Here is a 9,771-nt window from a genome sequence, read left to right as displayed (position 1 = left end):
AGTGAGAAGTCAGATCATGATGGCGGGTTATATAGTGGTATGGAGCATACATATAATGAAAATGTGGCAATGGAAGCATCACATTGGCTGTTAGTGATGGTGGAGCCATTGGTACTGAGTCATGGATGATGGTAAAGGGTCAGGGACGAGACAGCCCTAGGGAACCTGGCTCAAGAATGAGGATAGCTCTTAGTATGCCTAATAGGCCTGCCTTTCTATGGATTGTTTTCTGTGTCAGGATTTTTAGATTTAACTTTTTCTTTGACCTATATATTTCTTCTACCATATCCTTAGTACCTGAGATTCATTCTCTCCCATTGCTTGTATTCTGCTGATGTAGCTTACCTCTGAGGTTCCTGCTCAAGCTCCTAATTTTTTATTTCAAGATTTCCCTCAGTTTGGGCTTGCTTTATCAATTCTATTTCCACTTCTAACTCTTGAACAGTTTTATTCAAGATCTACTAGAAATGGCAGGGGTGAGTATGGCTGCCACAAGCATCTTGCTTCAGAGCTGGGAATGAGACTAGGGGACTGGACCTGGAGAAGCACAGGGTGAGATAAAGATCTGGAGTCGGCCTACCGGCTTCTTCTGCAGAAGGGGCCTGTGGCCTGCCTGGGAGTGCCTATTTACTATGAGTTTTTATCGTGATGTGTCTGATATAGTTTCCTTCTCAAGTATGCTACCTGTGTTACTGAAACACTTTACATCCATGACAAAAAAATACCATGAACTCGTGAAAACTCTGAGCCACCTTATCTTAGTTCTGACCCACTTGTCTCTTCATTTCTAAAACTTCATGTGCATACACTTAAGCCTCTTTACCATTTCTTTCTTTCTTTTTTTTTTCCAGTATTGATGATAAAACCTAGCAGGGTCTCATATATGCAAGGCAAATGCTCTCCCGCAGCCTCGTATGAATGTGTCTTTCATCTTTCTTTTTCCTTTATATCTTAGTAAGTTGATCTAGACATTTTCTACTGTCTATCTTCCAGTAATTCATTCATGAAGTTATAACCTGCCATTAAAAATATCTATGAATGGTTAAATTCAGAGCAATTTTAGCTGTTTGATTTCTTCTCTCTCTCTGTCTCTCTCTCTCTCTCTCTTTCTCTCTCTGTCTCTCTCTTTCTCTCTCTGTCTCTCTGTCTGTCTCTCTTTCTCTGTCTCTCTGTCTGTCTGTCTCTCTCTCTCTTTCTCTCTTTCTCTCTTTCTCTCTCTGTCTGTCTGTCTCTGTCTGTCTCTGTCTCTGTCTCTGTCTCTCTCTCTCTCTGTCTGTCTGTCTCTGTCTCTCTCTGTCTCTCTCTGTCTCTCTCTCTCTCTCTCTCTCTCTCCCTCTCTCTCTCTCTCTCTCTCTCTGTGTGTGTGTGTGTGTGTGTGTATGTGTGTGTGTGTGTGATGTATATCTGTGGAAGAGTATGTACATCTATCTATAGTCATGTATGTGAAGGCCTGAGTAGTATGTTTGGTGTCTCCATCACCCTCTGCCTTCTTTTCAGACAGGCCAGCCAGCAAGCTTCTGCAGCCTGCTTCTCTCTGCTCCCTTGATGCTGGGATTACAGGCACACAAAGCCATTCCTGGATCATACATGGATTCTGGGCATTTCAACACAGCAAGCACTCCTACCATCAGCCTGATTTTTGTAGTTCCTGTCTAATTTATTCATACAGATTCTTCGTTTTTAGTAAAATTTCTCACCATTTGTTCTACTTTGTTTCCTGTTTTGTCTGATGGTTTTATTTTTTATTTTATTTCTGTATTTATTTTAGTGCTTAAAACACTATCTCTGTGTGAAACCTAAACCAGCAGATAACTTTTCAGTAACAGGTTCACAGGAGAGAGCCAGGAGATGAAAACACTAAAAAAACTGGGTTCAGGAGGCCTTGGACAAGCTATGTTGTATGCCAAACAAGCTTATTAAGAAGTACAGCTTCTTATATGTAGTTTTCAAAGGCAAAGATAGAATGAAGTTGACAGAAAACTGTCATTATATCAAGCCATGTTACACCAAGAGAAAACAGGATACCTCAAGTGCAGCACAGACCATGTACACAGAGCCTGAAGACTGATAACCACAACCCCTTAGGAGAGAAGAGCTGGCTTCTCTGGATGAAGTTACAGATCCCACAAGCCCCAGCCACAGGCTAATACTGCCTCTGCCTAGCATGGTCTTGGGTTTAGATAAGAAACTGCATTCCGCAGAGGCAGGCACATCACTGTAAGTTCAAGGCCAGCCTGGTCTACAAAGTGAGTCCAGGACAGCCAAGGCTACACAGAGAGAACAGACCCTGTCTCGGAAAACCGAAAAGAAAGAAAGAAAGAAAGGAAGGAAGGAAGGAAGGAAGGAAGAAACTGCATTCCTCCTCCATACATCAGCACTGCCAGGAAAGCCTCTGAGCAGCACGCATATAACTGCACAGGGAGGGTCTAGTTTTCTTTTTCTTTTCTTTCTGTCTTTTTGTTAAAGGGCTGGAAGTTTATCTGGTCCAGGCAAGGCCAATCCATTTAGTTTCTCCTTATTCTTGGTTCTTGGCTCTTCAGGAATTTCAAGCAAATGCTTAGCTCTTTAATAGAACTGAATATCTGGCTCTTCAACAGAGCCCCTTCTCCTGAACTCTAGACACGATTCCCAGATCTGTGGCGATGCCCTCTCTGCTTATACTTTTCTAGCTTTCTGCAGCTACTTTCTGCTAAGTTTATCAGCATCTCATCCCATATGTGTATTTCTCAGAATGTGACAAGTGCCTGAGGGAGGCATGCAAGCTCAACCCTCGGCTCAATGTTTGTGATGGTTTGAAAAGGAATGGCCCTTATCTGTTTGAATGCTTGGCCAGAGCAATTGGCACTATTAGGGAGTGTGCCCTTGTTAGAGGAAGTGTGGCCTTGTCAAAGGAAGTATGTCACTGAGGAGGCAGGATTTTAGGTCTTATAAGCTCATGCTACACCCAGGGTGGCATGCAGTATCTTTCCTGCTGCCTTCTGATCAAGATGCAGAACTCTCAGCGCCTTCATGACCATGCCTGCCTGCATGATGCCGTGCTTCCTGCTATGGTGACAGTGGACTAAACCTCTGAAGCTGTAAGCTGACTCCAACTAAATGTTTTCCTTTATAAGAATTGCCATGGTCTGTCTATGCTCAGTCTCCATGTGGTTTCCCTACTATGGGGAGCAAAGGCTGTCTCTGACATGGACCCTGTTGCCAGGACACTGATCACTTCCCCCTGGTGCTGTGGCATTGCCAGGCCACAGAGGAAGAGGATGTAGGCAGTCCTGATGAGACTTGATAGACTGGGATCAGACAGTAGGGGAAGAGGTTTCCACCTTTCTGAGGACTAGGGGAGAGGGCAGGGTAGGACTGTGAGGAAACTAGGGATGGGGCTACAACTGGGATATAAAGTGAATAAATTAATAAAACATTAATTTTAATAATTGCCATGGTCATGGTATCTCTCCACAGCAAGAACAACACCAACCAAAACAATGGTCTACACTGCCCTGTCCTCTGGTCCTCACTTGTCTGAGCTATAGTTGCTTTGTGATCCCTAAACTTTGAAATTTGATTCTTTGCACCATGCTCTGGGTTCAGAGTCTATTTCCTGCTTCATAATTGGTAAACGCTCCCAAAATAAAGTGAGTGTATGAATGTAGCGGCAGTGAGTGTATTTTCTTCTCTTTAATGTGTTTTCCTTTTCAAAGGTCTTAACTTTTCCAGTATCTGGTTTACAGCTCTCCTTACTGAGAGGGCCAGTCTGCTACTACACAGTGAATCTTAATCAAAACCAGGAGCAGTAATTACCTTTTAATAGGCTATAAGCAACACTAAGTTAAGTAATTGGATTCATTAAATTAATTGGTTAATTAAACTAACAACTACCTTGAATTTTCAGTCTCCCGAAGACTTCAAACCACTTTCCCCCACTGACAAAAGAACCATCACTGCTTCTCCCAGCTCGAATTCATAAATTTTAAGTCAGTATGAAGAATACAGTGAGTTCATAGGTACATAATTCAGCCGAGAAATGGAATAAAAACAAATGTTGACCTACTGATCAGCAAAATCAACAGCTGTTTGGAATCTCAAGAACTAAGACTCCCAATAACTACACCAAGGTCCACAGTGCCCATACATTCTAGTGTCTCAAGGGATATAGAAAACAGGCAATCTCTACAAAGCACTGGCCTAAGACTTCCTCAAGCAGAGGAAGTAGACTAAGATGAAGCCCATTCAAAGCTTTCTTTTTTTTTTTTTTTCTTTCCAGAGCTGAGGACCGAACCCAGGGCCTTGCGCTTGCTAGGCAGGCACTCTACCACTGAGCTAAATCCCCAAACCCCCCATTCGAAGCTTTTACAAACATAATTATAGTGCCATAACTTTTGCCAAGCTTGTAAGAGAGCGTGTACTTTATGTCATAACTGAGTGTCTGAAGTAAGTGAAACAATAGTATTGTAAACAGAGGTCTCCATGTCCTCTCAGGTTAGTGTAGCAGTAACCTTTGAAGTAACGTTCTAGGGAGACAGTCCCAAGTCTTCTCCCCAGACATGATATTAAACTTTTTTTTTTTTTGACTGAACACAAGTCTTTAGTGGCTGCGGCTACTTTAGGGGGATGAAGCAGAGGCGAGGTTGGCACTGACACAAGGCCGGCAGTGCTTCACGGGCTTGTAGGTGATAGAGAACTTGCCCAAGTAGTGGTCAATCATCTCCACCTGGTTGAAGGCCTTGTCGTTGTACACGCCCACCATGCTGCCCACCATCTCGGCAGGATGATCATGTCCCTCAGGCGGGTCTTTACCACCTCCAGTGTGGAGCCTCACTTCTTGGCGGAAGTGAGTGCTGCTTCCGCCGCAGGCCGTGGTTCAGGTGCTGCCTCTGGCAGACGCTGTACATCTACTGCATCAGGGGCTCATAGGACACGTCCAGCTGCTGGTCCAGGTCCACGCCATGGTAGGTGAACTTGCAGAAGATCTGCTTCTCCTTCTGCTCCACTTCAGCCATCTTGGCAGCTGCTCATAAACCTGTATTTCTTACCAACTCGTTCCAGAGAGATATATTTGGCTTATGCAAGGAATTGGAGGTGGATTTTTTTAACTGAATAAGGAGAAAAGTTATTAAATAAGCCAGTAGGAGCCTATGGATCTTAACTCTAAATTATAGCAAAGAGTTACAAATGAAGCACAAAGCACCCAATAACACTTAATCAGGATTTCATGGTATTGATTTCTTGTATCGTACAATGAGTTTTTAGTGGAATTTTGATAGTAAGTGGGTACCTCATCTTAATATGTTGACAGAAAGGAACTTGAAATAATCTATCACTGTGCTTCTCTGGGATCCCAAATAACAAGCCCCAGAGGCTGAGACCAGCTAACCTTCCCAGCCCTCACCAGCCCTGTGACTTAAGCATTAGTAACAAGTTGAGGACTAGCCATGTTGTGGCCAATTTCTGTCCTAAATTGGGGTTGTCTTCATGATACTGATTGGACTTTCTACTGTAAAACTAAGAAGAAATATGGTTGTGATCACTTTACAAATCAGCAAACATGCAGAAAGCTCCCACAGCATACCCACCTCAGTAGGAAAGTGTCTAGATAGCCCCAATATTGATTGACAGATGGTCAATCGGTATTTGTTCCCTGCCACTCAGCTATTTCTAATAGAGTGATCCTATGTGATCTAACCATTCTCACCCTTGCAGGTTGATCATTTTCTTGCATTTTTCACTCCCAAAATAGTTTCCACCCTGTTGAACATTTATGCTGATCACTTACTGCAGGAGGACACCTCAGGAAAGGCTGGGTAACAGCATTTGGCACAACAGTAAAGAGTAATGTAGACTCTAAACAATTGCATACTTTTAAAAAGTTAAAAAAGAATGCAAGAGAAATCTTAGAAACTATTAGTTGAGTTTGTGCAATGAATAAGCCAAGTATTTGTTATTTCTTCACTGCCATATTTCAATTCCCTATATTCTATGCTTGGAAAGAATTCATAGGAGCTAGATTTAAAAAAAAAAAAGAAAAGAAAAAAGAAAAAGAAAAGAGGAAAAAAACCCTCCTGCTCTTTTCATCTGTCTCTAAATTCAGCTCTGTATTTGGTTTATAGTTTGCAATATGCTGAACTTCCTTCAAAACCTTGAAACTGTCTCAGCAGCCTCGGGGTAGAAGGGAATTGTGTCAGTAACAACCGCACTGCCAGAAGCGAGTAGCTCAACTGTTCTCCAACAGCCAGTCAACACTGGCACAAATCTCGTTGGCTGAAAGAGCTAGTGTGCCCTCTGCAACAGATGTGGGAGAAGGATAAGGTGAACACATGTGCCGTGTTGGAATGTTGCTTAATTTTATTTTGTTTTGCTCATGTGGGTGGACGGCTACCTCATCACATTTCCACAGCGCTTTCTGTGGTTGGTGAACACAGAGCACCGACTGCCTTGCAAGGAAAGCCAAGGGTGCAGCAGGAAAGCACGCCATCAGCTCCTGGGGCTGCACGAGGGCCTGGACAGTCCACCTGCAGAGCTTCTGACTTCTTCCAAGCACCCACAGAAAGGCCCCCTTCCAGGTCCCTCTGGCGTTTTAGCTGTTGGCTTGCCCATCCCTCCAAGAGGACTTACTCTAGATCGCAGTGTTGACCCTCCTTCTGCCATTTTTCAGGTTCCATTCGGAGTCAGAAGACCCAAGAAATATATTCACAGATGTTCTCTTGTTTATTTGTTGACTCTGTGTAATTTGTTTGCCCTAATTTGTTTTTGTCTACCTTGGGACTTCCCTTTTTAATTTCCCTTTCTCTGTTTACCCCCTCTTTGTGGAGCAGCGGTCTGTTAAGCTGTGAGAGGCACACGCCAAATTAAAAAAAAAAAAAAAAAGGAAAGAAAAAGAAAAAAGGAAAAAAAAAACAGCACTGCAGATTGTTTTAAGCACGGGCTGCCCCTTTGGGCCCGAAGGCCTTGCTTGAAGCCTGCACCTGCTCCTCCTCCTGAGACGTGGGGCTCCTGATCTCTATCCCCTGCCTTTAAGCTGCCTGATTCCTATTATCCAAAGTCAAACAGCGTTCTCTACATTCACGCCTCCAGCACTTGGCATGAAATTAATAAGCCTGGCTGATATATTTCCCTGGAAGCCTGCCACTCTTTAACAGTGGTGTTAGATTAAAAATTTTGGCATGGTTAATGAACAGGGGAAAGCTGAAGCCAAAAGTTTCACGCAGCAATGCAAAGATTGGGGGATTCTGAAAAGAATACCAGCTTCCCTTCTATTTTCTGAATGCCATCCTAATTACAGGGTCAGATAACAAACAGAACTAGGCAGTCAGCTCTAGAAGAAAGGGCATATCCTTAGGCTTGACTCGTATTTAGATTTTATCATCTGTCTTTTCAATCCCATGGCCTTCTGTTAGACTGGGTTATCTAAAACTGTAATAATAGCTATTTGTGCTCCAAACAGGCCTCCCTCAGCCCAGGTCACTATTTTTCCATTAAAGGGGGACTGTGGGTGAGTGTCAGGCCAAAACCTGATCCTTCTGAAGGGAAAGTCAAACCAGTCAGGGACTACTTTGAGCACGGTAAACACTACACTCAGCACTCTAACACTCGTGTCTGCTGTTAAACTCTCAGAATCATGAACGCATTGCCTGCCCAACATGAAAAATGTTTGGTATAGGACTGCCGGAATGCTCCCCCACCCCAAGCAGCCCAAGTGGGTCCTCATGATCCAACCCACTGGGTTTTACAAAGGGTGTGGCAATGCCTCACTCTGCATTCCGCAATCCTACCTGCAGAGCCTCCTCCAAGCAGTAATATTTGCTTTCATTTCCTTAATCAGTGGAAGAGTCCTAAGAAAGAGTATCTATCAGTACCATCGGCATCACTAAGAAGTCTACTTCCAGCTGAGGAAAAGTCACGCCCAGATGCAGAAGAATCATGTCACCTGGCTAATGTGACAGTTGTTCTGGCACAGACACACAATCTACTCGGTGTCTTAAAGGAGAGATGTAAATGCTAGATGCTCATTTCAGGGCTAAGAGAGGAAGAATAACTAAAAGACTCCTCGTGGGTTATCGAGGGGCAAGAGGCTCTTTAAGCATACTAGGCTTTCATCAGGAGACAAGAGTTGACCCCTTGTCAAGTCAAATCAACTTAGTAGCAACTTATTACCACAGGAGGCTACTGTAATCTCGACTGCAGGACACCTCAGAGCTTTTTCTCAATATAAAGAAAATGTAAATGAGATCAAAGATCCCACACCATGCATGAGGTTGTGGAAAGTTGTCCCAGCATGTTTCCTTGCCTGCATGACAAATATGTTGAATATAGTTGCAAACGTCAACCCCTTCCCTTTTAATGCCTTAAATCAAGTCAGTGATTGGCTCATTATCGATGCTTAGATAACAAAGCAACTCAATGTTACTTCTCTGGCGTGCCTTGCTATGGCCCACATCCTTTAGGACATAGGTGACAGTCTAGCTATCCACCTCACAGCCCTGCCTCTTTACTCTGTGTGCTGTTACTGTAGACTTGCATTATCACCATGCTACTATGCTTCTGACAAAGAGAAGCCCATTTCTTTAAAAAAAAAAAAAAAAAAAGGTTTAACTCTTTTGTTCCCAGGAAGAACTGCTGCCTTGCTCTATGGATGCATTGAGAACATCTTTCAAGCCAACATGCACAGATCACAAAATCCTTTCCAAGCTTCTTGATTCCAGTGTTCCACAGTGCATATTTATCTTTTATCAAATGTTGTTGGGGGAAACAGGTCTCCCAAACAGAATTCTCTCCAGAGGAGTTTATTCTAGCCCTTATCTTTCCTCAAGGCTGCTATGTCCCAAGCTACTTCAAAAGCCCCCGGTGACTTTCGCCTATCCACTACTCATCATAACCCCTCTGCTTCCTCTAACCTACTCCATGTTCTAGTCCAAATGCTTACCCTCTGCAGAATAGATGTGTGCTCTCCAAGAATTTAGTTCTTTATGCTCAAGGAACACCATAAAAATCATAAAATCATTTCCAAAAAATCTTGTCAGCACTGTGTTTCTGTGTCTCATCTATTGCCTAGGACATATAGAAGCTTACCCCAGACTTAGTAAGTGAGTGAACTAAGACGTTTCCCTCTCTCCGTTTCCTTCCAGTTGTTAGTAGTCAGCTAACTAGACTCCGTTCACTCTACCAGAATGCAAGTTTTGACAAGCAAGTAATGGTCCTCTAGTGTTTCAGTTCCGGACTTTACATTGCCAAGGGTGTATGTATTGACTCGGCAGACTTAGAGACCTGTAGTTCCAACTGTTAATCCTGTGATTCACCAGAAAAAAAAACAACTCTACCTTTTTGGGGCCAAATTTAAAGCAAGCATTTATTAAATATTAAATACTGGCCAAGAGATGGACTTTGGTCAGGACCATTGTCCGGAATGTCCCACCTGGAATACCCACGTGCTACAGGGGCTGATAAAGACAATCTCATAGTCCACCATACTTTCCGGTGAGGCTTTGTTATTTCCCAAGAACTACAACTACCAGCATTCCAGGAAGTTACCTGGTTCCTGGGCAGGTGGGGCTTACAGGTTAATTTTTGGGCATCAAACAAGCCCTGATAATTAATGACTTATGATTCCAAGCTTTAAATGATAGACTTTAGGTTCTCAGGTTAAAAACTTACTGCTCTGGGCTTTAATTGCCTGTGGCACAACACTCACCAGTTTATAGATTCCTCAGATCTTAGCAGGTAGTAGTAGCAGTATCCAGTGTCAGCTACTGTTATAGCTCCTGAGTCTTGCATGTCAGGACC

At 43.2% G+C, this 9,771-nt stretch overlaps 1 pseudogene across 1 annotated transcript; it reads right to left on the bottom strand.

The window, feature by feature from the left end:
* Positions 1 to 4,597: 4,597 nt before the first annotated feature.
* On the bottom strand, positions 4,598 to 4,994 carry LOC311606743 (small ribosomal subunit protein uS19-like; annotated as a pseudogene). Its single transcript has one exon. The product of its transcript is annotated as a small ribosomal subunit protein uS19-like (transcript).
* Positions 4,995 to 9,771: the final 4,777 nt, after the last annotated feature.

This window comes from Acomys minous (genome assembly GCF_964271855.1).
Source record: "Acomys minous genome assembly, chromosome: 1".
Classification (NCBI taxonomy): domain Eukaryota; kingdom Metazoa; phylum Chordata; class Mammalia; order Rodentia; family Muridae; genus Acomys; species Acomys minous.
Note: the sequence above shows the minus strand (reverse complement) of the source record. Positions and strands in the feature narration are given on the sequence as shown.